This window comes from Carassius carassius, chromosome 38, assembly GCF_963082965.1.
Source record: "Carassius carassius chromosome 38, fCarCar2.1, whole genome shotgun sequence".
In the NCBI taxonomy this organism is placed as follows: domain Eukaryota; kingdom Metazoa; phylum Chordata; class Actinopteri; order Cypriniformes; family Cyprinidae; genus Carassius; species Carassius carassius.
Window position 1 is genome coordinate 21,455,698 of NC_081792.1, and position 11,501 is coordinate 21,467,198.

The window sequence follows — 11,501 nt, forward strand, 5'->3', positions numbered from 1 at the left end:
CGCAGTTCCTGTGCCAATCCTCTCCTGCTGCCTTCTCACCGTCACCATCGGATTCCTCACCGCCTCACCACCGTCTTTGATTGTCGTCTTCCCAGCATCGTGTTGTACCCTTGTTTGTCTGTTTCATATTCATTAAACTGTTTAACTCGCACTTGTTTCCAGCTCCTCCTTCACCCAGTCGGCACATCCCCTAAGGGTGCCAAGAAGGAGCCTTACACTTCTGATGGAATTTTCCAGGGCCCTCCCTGAGGCAACACACCCTTTGTCCAGGGCACAGCTTAAGGCCCTTGCTTTGGTCGTGATGACCGTACTTCAGTCCAGCTCCATCTGCGGCTGCCAAGTGTTACAAGCTGCTCCCCAGTCTTATGAGGGGGCACACAACTTGCCACACTCTCTCTTTGAACCTCCTACCCCAGAGGAGCTGGATCGGGTCGGGACTGTTTATTTATTTATTTTTTGACAGACCCGACACTTGAGCACAGTGAGTGAGAAACATATTAAAAGTCTCCTCCTGGCACTCAGATTTTTTTTTTTTTTTTAGATCAGCCTGATACGCCTGCAGAACCTATCTACAGTACGTGGCTTGGCAGGGAACAATTGCTGTCTTTTCATATAAATATTTTATATATTTTTTTTTTATTCATCATCATAATCATCATCATTTTCATCATCATTTATTTATATTTTTATTTAAATGATGTTGCTCCAATAGGGGAGAGATAGCAGCTAGCGTCTCTCTCACCTATGAAATAATAATGTCCAAAATCTAATTTTATGGCTTTAATCTGGTCATGTGCTTATAATCGCGAGAGGAGCGCTAGGAGAGAGAACTCTCAATGACCATTTCAACAGAAGCTAGAGCTACAGCAGCCTCTGCCAAATCCGAAGAAGTGCCTGGGCACGCTTCCGAGGTGGGCGCGAGAACCGTCCTATTTTCCAGATCGGAGCGTGATCTTAATGAGCGGGAAGCGGCTCGTTCCTCGTGAGGGCAAAGAGCCTAGCGCGGATAGGAAGTGAACCGCGGTGCTTACAACTGCCACTCTAGAACGCGAAAGCAGCCTCTTTTTTTTTTAAACAATAAACATGCAATATCTCTTCAGAGATCGGCCATGGAGAGCGAGGCCCACATCTCTTATAGAATCAGCAAGAATAGTTAGAACTTTCTTTTTCCTTTTTTCTTTTTTTTTAAACTCTCAACATACTTCCTTTTAAGCTAATACTTTCATCAGCGTGACACACACACAATGCGGTCTCTGAAGACAAAGAAACCTGAGGATGTTTCCGTTTCACGTCTATTTATAACCTGCAGCTGCACGTTATCAGTGACGTCACCTGCCGAGGTTATTTAAGCCAATTTTTGGCGTGTTTTACACGCATGCTTCACAATGGTCGAACAAAGAATGTTCTCCCATTAGCGCTATTGAGTGCAGCATCGAGAGTAGCTTTTGATAGGGAACTGGCTTCTGATTATTACACAGGCTTGGAGAAGGGAATGATCCAGTCAAATCACTCTTCAAGCCAAAATGGAAGAGCAATAACTGCACTGTCAACAGAACAAAAGCAAATGTAATGATAAAGGCAAGCATACTGTGAACACAACATGCACAAAGCCAAAGCCAGAAAGATTTTATTCTTCTAAAATTGGCCAATCACTTGCAGTCCATTGCTTTTGCTGTAAAGGTAGGGAACGTCTGAAATCTTCAATAGAAACTGCAATTTGTAAGATCATTTTGTGATGTTGTCACTCTTGTATTCATACAAGGGCTTCGAAACATTCAAAGTCACTGTGAAAGTGTCTCCAATAACCTTGGAGAGCAGAATCCACATGGAATCTATCATGAACTAAGAAACTGTCAATTTAAAAATATAAACCATAAATTGTCTAATCATTCTATGCAAGCAGCAACTGAGGCACCATACCAATGGCCAGTGATTGGTGGACAGAAAGGTGGCACATTCTTCTTTCCTGCCAATATCTATTCTCACTTCCTCTGAGTTGAGCCCAGCTGTCACGGGCAGATGGAAACAGGACAGAGGAAAGCTTCAGATCAGCTCACGGATCACAATCTTTAAATTCTCCTACAGCTGCCAAAATTACCTTCAGCACCATCTTACCTAGACGAAATAGTCTGTCAAATAAAAATCTCTGTTACTTACGTTTTCTAATATGACAACATGGAGCTTAAATCTAATGGGGATTATTCTTTAAACAGGCATGTCGCAAAAATCCATACACTGGATGACCATGTATAGGCTGTCATAAGCAGCACCTCAAGAGGTTTGCATGACCACCTGATCTACGACACTGGATGCTCAGAACAGGTGGTGGAGCTGTAATCACAGGCTGCATTTCAGGAGCAGCAGTATGTTTCCTCATACAGTAGATCTCAGATGCTGGGCAACATGAGACATACTTATCTACAGTATGTATATATATATATATATATATATATATATATATATATATATATATATATATATATACATTTTTTCTCTCTCTCTCCTGTAACAGAGACACTTCCAAACAAGAAAAGAATCAAGATTATTAGAGATTCATTACTGGGAAACTCAAGTCTGAACTTTAACCTCACAGAAATTAAAATGAATGAGGTAAGAGATTAAAATCAATATACAGTACAGCACATAAAACCATAATAAGAGCAAAGAGGAGACTATGAGATGCAAGTCATTTAGCCAATTTTTTTTTTTTCAAATTTCCTATCGTGATTATAGTGACCAAAATTAGCACGGTATTGTGAAAATGTGCTGGGAATGTGTAAAAAGTACTGAGACATAAGTAATTCCACCAAGTTTTATATTTAAAATCAACAAACAACAAATAAAATTATGTATTAAAACTAAAACAATAAGATTACCAGTGACGCCCAGATTATAGATAACAAGATTTTTACCAGCTCCACAAAAATATTCTAGATACCTTGTCTGAAATTTTTAAATGTGTAGAATCCACATGAACTTGTTTTTCATCAACTAGTCAAAATGTACAACAGGGCATGCATATTCAGTCCATTTTTTTGGCGACCGGGGTTGGGGATTGGGTCAGACAAAAACTGCACACAGGCTGAATGTAAATGTAACTCTCTGTAAATCCACTCTCTGACACTGGGTGGCATTTATGGAACAGCAGAATTAGAGCTGCTTTTATCCATGTTTTCGAACAAAACTAAACTACTATGCGTGATGTGAACACGTGAAATTGTTACTTAAAACTTTAATTTATGCTGGACAGTATTTATTTATCCTGAGTTGTTCAAATCAAGGTAATCGAGAACGGTTTTAATGGTCATGAAACTGTAATACTGTGGGAAATTTTATCAAAATGTATTGCCAAATTGGTAATCCTTTCATGCCTAGTTGGAAATGATCTCTGTGGGTAGGTAGATCTCCAGGATTGGACACTTCTGCTCTATATCTTCTGTCCCAACCAGAACTCAAATCAGCAACCTTCATGCTGTGAAGGAATAACATTACCCACTGAGCCACTATGCTGCACTTGACAGTATTGTATCATCAAAAGTCTAATTTAGTCACAACACACATTGATTGATCCCACTGTGGCTTCTTTTAAATGCTAATTTGGGATCCAGTAGCTGCAGACAGTAAAGTTTGTCTTGTATTAATGCCAAGGTCATGGCTTAAATTCCCGGGGAAATGCATGAAGTGATAAAAATGAAATGTATTTGGAAACCAAGTATGCACATGAATTTTCCTTACCAGAAAAAAAAAAAAACCCTACTAGCTATTTTGTGACTGAAATGTACATTACTCAAAATTAACTACCTTCTTATTGAATTGTTGCATAAAGTTGGACATATAAAGATGACATCCAACACAACAGTACTCGTATGCCGATGTGCTGTTGCCTTATTAAATCCCTGAAATGATGTGTCATTTTGGTGTAATTGTGTACACGACTTTGGAAATACGAAATCATTCGGCTCATCTGATGTCACAGCCACATCCTGTATACCCATAAAACACATCTTGATTCTTAACATGGTTTTTGTGTGACTGTCATGATGAGAGTCCTTCATAGATGAATTAGCTAAAGAGATGCATATCCTATGCATTAGTGACGAGCCCAGAGAAGATAAGTGAAGAACTTTAGATTGCTTCTACTCTGCACAATTGTCAAAGTGATTCTAAGTCTTCATTTCCACAACCACGTATCCAAACAATGTGAGGAGACAGGAAACACTGCAGAAAATTGTAAAATAAAAATTTCCTTCCATAGATAGTTTTGAATTAGAATTTCATTTGATATAAAATTGGATTGAATCATAAGCATCTCAGTGGTCATCTGTTCTGCCATTAAACTTGTCCTTTAGAGCAACGGAAATTAATTCTGAATTCAGTTGACTGTAGTTTCAAAACATCTTTCACAGAGTTGACAAAGCTTTGTCTGCAAACAAAAAAATGTCAAAGATCAATTTTTTATCACAGGGATGCCAAATCCACAGCATGAAATTATTTAAATTTATGCTTTCAAAAACAAAAGCTGCCCAACTTGAGCAATTTTCCATGTTAAAGGACAGGCATGCCAGTAAAGATCACCTCAGCCTTCTTATTAACCAGAATAATATTTTGCAGGTGCACAGATATGAGCATCCAAACTTCCAATGGTACTTTCAATTCTAATAAATGGTGCTGAAGAAAATATTGCTGAAATAAATCAACTTAGTCCTTTGATCATTAAATGATACTTCAACTAGTTTATAGTGCCAACATGCCAAACCAACTTTTCCACTTTGTTGTCAGAAAGGAAATTTAGTAACCTTAGCCTTCCATCCTTCCTCCATTATAACCCCCCCCCCCCCCCCCCCACACACACACACACACACACACACACACCACTACAAATACAGTACTGTAAGAACTGTATTGATGCACTATGCCCCGACTATAAACAAGCCCTTTTAAAAGCACAGCCACATTGAATTTTATTCAATATGTGCTCTTCTATTCTTTCCCTTCTGACTGCAGGCCTTAACGCTTTTTACACAATACAGCGACCTTCTTAAACCACTAAGATAGAGTTTGCAAAAAGCATTATGCTGTTTGTATGACAAGGAGTACAGGAAAACTGCTGATTTCATCAATATTCAGATGGATTATGGTTTGTTTTCATTTGCTGGTAAGAAAAAGCAGTATTGGTTTGGGAAGGCCTGAAGTCTGCCACCTTTCCAATGTTTGCTCTCTTCAGCAATGCAAACAGCAGAAGCAAGAATAATAGAACATTTCCCATGAATTGCATCAAAAATAATATGCAAAATAGTTAACACGACAAATTGTCAATTTTGGTTATGTTTCTCCTGATTTTCAATGGCTTCATGCTCTTAGCAGCAATGATGCATTGCACAAACCTTATCCCGGCTGCAAAAGAAACCTTTGTTTAGTGTATTCCGGGTTGTATTCCCGTCCTTCGGATGAGAAGATACCCCCGACAATGTAAAGCACTTTGAGTGCCTAGAAAAGCGCTGTATAAATGTAATGAATTAAATTATAAATTATTTGTATTTATTGCCTTACAATATAGTTTGTTCATAGTTTGATGTCAAGATACCTGCTCAAATACATAATTTTCTATCTATTTAAAATAGATTTTACTAAGTCACAGATTAATTTGGGCCAAATTACCCTGAACATTTGAGTTTAATTAGACATATGGCCTTTGACATAAGCAACAATCAATCAATGAGGGAAAAGTTTTCTTCTCTTTTTTTCCTTTTCTTCAAAATTTACATTGAATTTGCCATCCTAACTATTTAATAATAAAGAGTTAGTTGTATTTTATAGAATTAGACATTATTTTCCTGTTGTCTGCACTCAAAAATGTGTTCCTGGAGCTCAAACAGTACAGTACAACACTAGCAACATTAAGGTCATGGGTTTGGTTCCCTGGGAATGTGTGAACTGTAAAATGTACACCATAAGTGCATTGAAAAAAAAAAGAAGAAGAAGAAGCATCCAAATGCATAAGTGCAATGGAAACAGACCTGTGACCAATTTTCACCAGTTGAAACTGCTGCTCTATGGACCTCTAAAATGTGGCTGATGAAACTGTTGTAACTGACTACACTCAGTTCTGGCTAAGAGAGATCAGCATTGGCATTTACTTTCTTTGATGTTTCATCATCAAAAGAGACATTATCAGATCAAAATTACATTTTTGTTTCATATTTTTGTACTGTTTCGGCATGCTCCTTTGTAACATCTAAAAATTCAAAGCAGATGATTCAGATTCATCTCCCAAATGTAACTTAACTGAGCCAAGACAGAAATAACTGCATTTGGACTGTTAGGATAAGAAGAAGTAATTTGTCTTCGTTCGAATGCTTTGAAAGATTCAAGTCTGTAATGGGTGACAAAAAAGCTCCTGAAGGTCACATTTATGTCTTCTAAAAGAGGCAGGAAATCAAAGAGTGATTATTGGAGACTAAAGCTGGAATTGCCAACACCTGTCTCACATTGCAGCTAGTACACTTGATCATGATGGATCTGTTATAGAAGAACTCTCTTAAAAAGAGGAAATGGAGGAATCCACAGGGGGGTTGAATGGCTCAGTTGTGGAAAGCCGGTGCTGCCTTGAGCTCTGAGGGGTCTAGAGAGCGATACTGTGGGTCATTCCTGGAGTGGTGCTGGAGTTAAAGGTCATTAGGAGTAACAGCACCTTTAGACGAGCTATATTTCTAGAAGATTTTTCCAAAGTCTGAGGTAGCCGTAATGTCAGGAGAGCAGAACAGCTTCTCTGATGAAAGATGTGTTCATTTTCAAAAGTATGAAATGCTGTCTTGAACTATTTAGGAGAAAGAGATGGGAAGTTGTTTACTTCAACATGATTTTGAATCTTCTAAGTATTTTAAGTCGTCCTCATCTACTGAAAGACATTATGGTTGAGGATTTGCACAAAAGAAAATGGCAGTGATTCAGCATATTTCAAGATCTTAATGGAATAGTATGTGCAAAAAAACATTTTTATCTTATATTTAATTTGAGTTATTTTAGTACCTCAAGATAAACTAAAGGAAAATAAGATATTTATTTATTTTAAGTGAAACCTTTTTCTAATGGTTTTAGTTTTAGTTTTAAAAAATCAATACAGCATGACAGTGAGTAAATGATGGAAATCATTATTATCCGATAACTGGATGACAGCATACATTAAGATTGCAGAGCAATGGGATTGTCAGTCTTAATTTTATTACTGTCATCCCAAATGCTGATCGCAAAATTATTTATGTGCAAAACTGTACACCAGCCATGCAAGAGGACTGGGAAATGGTAATGGAAAGAAAATCAAATGATGACAATGGCACTCTACCCATAAAAAAAAAAAAAAAACATCTCCTGGCCAATAATTTCAGATTCCATAACACAATTTGTGACCACAACCTCAACTGAACTTTGAGACCTGATGGTTTATGCAACAATAAATGATTGTCTCTTGTCTCCCTCGTTCGCTCGCCAGCCTGCATAATGATCAGGTGGCCTGTATTAAAATATGGGACATACCAACCACCAATGCAGTCAGAAATTATGAATGATTGGCTCACTCTGTAAGGCATTATTTTTGGGACACTGCTGGAGATATATCACTGGCTCAGTCTTGATTTAAATTTCTTCGTGGGATTTTTGCATGAGAACTTGTAATCTTCCAATACAGGGAGAACGAAAACAGCTGGGCGGGAGTGAAGATGACTACCATAATCACGCCAGATGTTGTCCTGAGATTAGAACCTGAACACATCAATCATCATCAGGTTAAAAAAATATTTTATATATTTTGTATATATATATATATATATATATATATATATATATATATATATATATATATATATATATATATATATATATATATATATATATATATATATATATATATATATATATATATATATATATACAGTGGCGGACTGGGACAGTAAATCAGGCCAGGAATTTGACTCCACCCCAGGCCACCTCTGTTGCTGCACATGAATTGACTGCTCTGACTCAAAAGCTGAACTGTCCACCTCCTCTTTTTCAACAGCATAAGCACTTGCAGCACTAGTGCTACTGTTGCTTCCTTCGTCACATTCAAAATAAATAAATAAGCATTGTACACTATAGGCTACATATAGTAAGTTAGAAATGGAAAATCAAAATTTCTGGTCAAATTTGCCACTAGAAAAATAATTTATCCCCATATGTAAAACAGTGTGTTAGTTTGTCATTAAGATGCTCTTTTAAAACTTCTATCTTTATATATATTTGTAATATATATATATTTGTAATATATATATATTTGTAATATATATATATATATATATATATATATTATAATAGATTTTATCTATTGTAAGTCGCTTTGAATGAAAGCGTCCGTCTGCCAAATTATTACGTCAAAATTACGGTGGAACACTTCAACTTTTTCACAGTTCGGTTTGTTTTACGGTTTTAGAATCACGGTTTCGGTACCGTTGTATGTGCTATGTTTATGGAAAAACTAAACTTTCAAAAAATTATTTCTAAAATTTAATTTATTATATTATTAATAATATTCTAACAACAAGCAACAACACAAATAAATACAATAGAGTAAAGATACAAATAAAATAAACTGACTTTCAGGTTTTTTTTTAGGGAGGTCTAGCATTAGTTTTTAGGTACAGAAAATGAATAAAGTAATCAAATGTAAAACAGCATTGCATTTTGGACTATAAATTAAAGATTATTCTTTATTCAAGTTACAAAAAATTTTCAATCAAGAGCAGTGGGTGATTTCTTTGTTGTTGCTGTTCGATTAATATAGACTGTCACTTTAAGAGAATGCACTGATGCAGTGTTCGTTTTAGTATTGAACAAGAGTTAATGGTTTATCCAGGTTAATTTTTTATTTTATTTAATTTTTTTCAACGCTATTGTTGTCATGTCTGGGAACCCAGAATGCTCATCCATCAACAGCAACATATATTATCTGAACCCTGTTTGTTTTACGTGCTATTTATAGCTATGTACAGATGCTTTGTCAGATTTAAGTTGAACAGCGGTACCAGCGCGTGCCGAACCGTGAGTGAAGAACCGAACGGTTTGTTTTTTTTCAGTGAACCTTCCCATTCCTAGTAAATATAAATGTAATTCTGACCGACCTGCTCCCTTACTGGCAAATATGGCTGGTATTTTGCAGCAATTTGCTGCGTCTGTGGCCAGGACGTTTCTCCTTTTTATACGTTCCCTCTCTGCTCCTCCTTTGCACTTACGCTCCATTTTTTGTGCGATTTTCTAAGATAAAGCCTGCCTCTGGATAGAGCCAATTAGGCAACGTAACGACACGTGACATCAGGGCGTGACGTGTAATGTACGAGTCGAAAATGTTAGGCACGTTATACTTTCACTGAAGCAAGCGAACGATCTCGGCGTCAGCGCGGAAAGTGAGGAACAAACTGATCTATGCTTCATTATGTTTGCACATATTTTTTCGTCGCGAACGTTGATCTTCCTTCAAAACAGCCGGTAAAAGAGTCGCACGTCATCACTTCGACCCGACATTAGATCTTTTGTTCACACAGCGCTCATCCCGGGTTGAACTCGGCAATGTTACTAGGTCCCCGACCCGGGTTCAATGCCGGAATCAATCACGGGACGTGGTTGCTTTCACACAGGAGGCGACCCGGCAATGTTCCGGTCGGACGTGCAGTGTGAAAGGGGCTCTAGACACATAATTATAATTCACAGCATATCACAGTAATGCAAATAACCACCTAATGATGACTATTAAAAAAAAATAATAATATATATATATATATATATATATATATATATATATATATATATATATATATATATATATATATATATATATATTAGTGCTGTCAACGTTAACGCGTTAACGCGTGCGATTAATTTTTGTCTGGTTTAACGTGTCAAAATATTTAACGCAATTAACGCAGCATCTGTATTTTCTGCCATCCGTTGGCTAGCTTTACATTATATGATCACGCTCTTATTCATTTAAATGCTTTTAAACATTTCAAGCGTGGCAAGACACAAGAGAATGCGCTGTCTGTGAATGCCCTTATGTGACACATACACACGTAGGCTACACACACACACACAATGCATAGACAGGGCGCCAGAATCCAGTTCTCTTAAGCGCTTGAACTAACAATAAACATTCCAAAGTGCCAGTTTTGTCGATTATCCTCATAAGAGCAATCTTAAATGATTTATATAAAGTCTAAAATGAACAAAAAGAGTTGTGAGAGAATGAGGCGAGATCCATAGACAGTATATAAACGGTGAGATCCGCGTGTCTGTCTGCTCTTAAAGGGACAGCAGCCAATAAAGCTTCCTGTCAGTAAAGTTAAAGAACAAAGGGAACAGAGAAAATGACTCACTGTCTTGACTAAATAACTTTTGTAGCTTTAATAAGGATTAACTATTTAATTTATAGTTTATGCAGTGCAGACTGCATATAACTTTGATAACTTTATTAAATTTCTGTATATTTCCTAACTGTTAAGACAGGAAGGGCAGGAGTAAACATGACATTTATTATGTTAGCATTGTTTTAAGTTTACTTAAATTAAAAACTGTTATATTGATATATATATTGAAGCCTAATAATAAATGTAAAAAATAAAAAAAATCAGTAGCTGTATTAATATCAGTAATACTGGCCTTCATTCATAAAAAGATGCCATTTAAACAAGTATTTATAATATACTGTCTTTATGTTGTTTCTACATTAATTTGATTAACTGTGAAATTATTACATTAAAAAATATATTAAAAATGTACAAAAACATTTGTTTTTTATTGCGATTAATTGCGATTAATCACAGAAAATGTGTGATTAATCTAGTTAAAGTTTTTAATCGATTGACAGCACTAATATATATATATATATATATATATATATATATATATTATTTTTTTTTTTTTATTTTTTTTTGCACCCCCATTTGCCAGAGTAAAGAAAATAGTCAGCAATGAAAAGTAACACTAATTCAGTAACTCCTTTCTCAGTAATTTACATCCAGGTATCAGGCTGTTAGAACATACTGAACTTTGAGAGATTATTCAATGAAATAATAGAAGAAGGGTGGAAGAACACGGTAAGTGTCAAATGAGGGGGAAAGCTATTCAGTGTGAATTTGCAATGTATTCCTGGCTACTGGTCATACTTCCAAAGGAATAATTTTATATAAATAATATTTATTTATTTAACAGTGAAAAGACAGTTGTCATGTTCAGAGCTTTACAGTACAGAAAGAAAGAATACAATGCAACCAACTGTGTTAGGTAACACTATTGCATTGGTTCAGTGTGGTAATTATTCAATGACTTTCAGGGAAGTCTACTTTAAAAAGAAATCGTTCAGTAATCATCAGGACACAATCTGCTTGCACAACTGAACTGTATTACTATACTGAACATACACTCAGCCACATTTCATTATACTTTTAAAATCTACCACCGTCTTTTTCTGAAGTACA

The 11,501-nt window shown here is 36.1% G+C and overlaps 1 protein-coding gene across 2 annotated transcripts in view; it reads right to left on the reverse strand.

The window, feature by feature from the left end:
* Positions 1-11,501, reverse strand: part of LOC132119554 (immunoglobulin superfamily member 21-like) — a 239,984-nt gene that overhangs the window by 227,262 nt on the left and 1,221 nt on the right. The window lies entirely within an intron of this gene.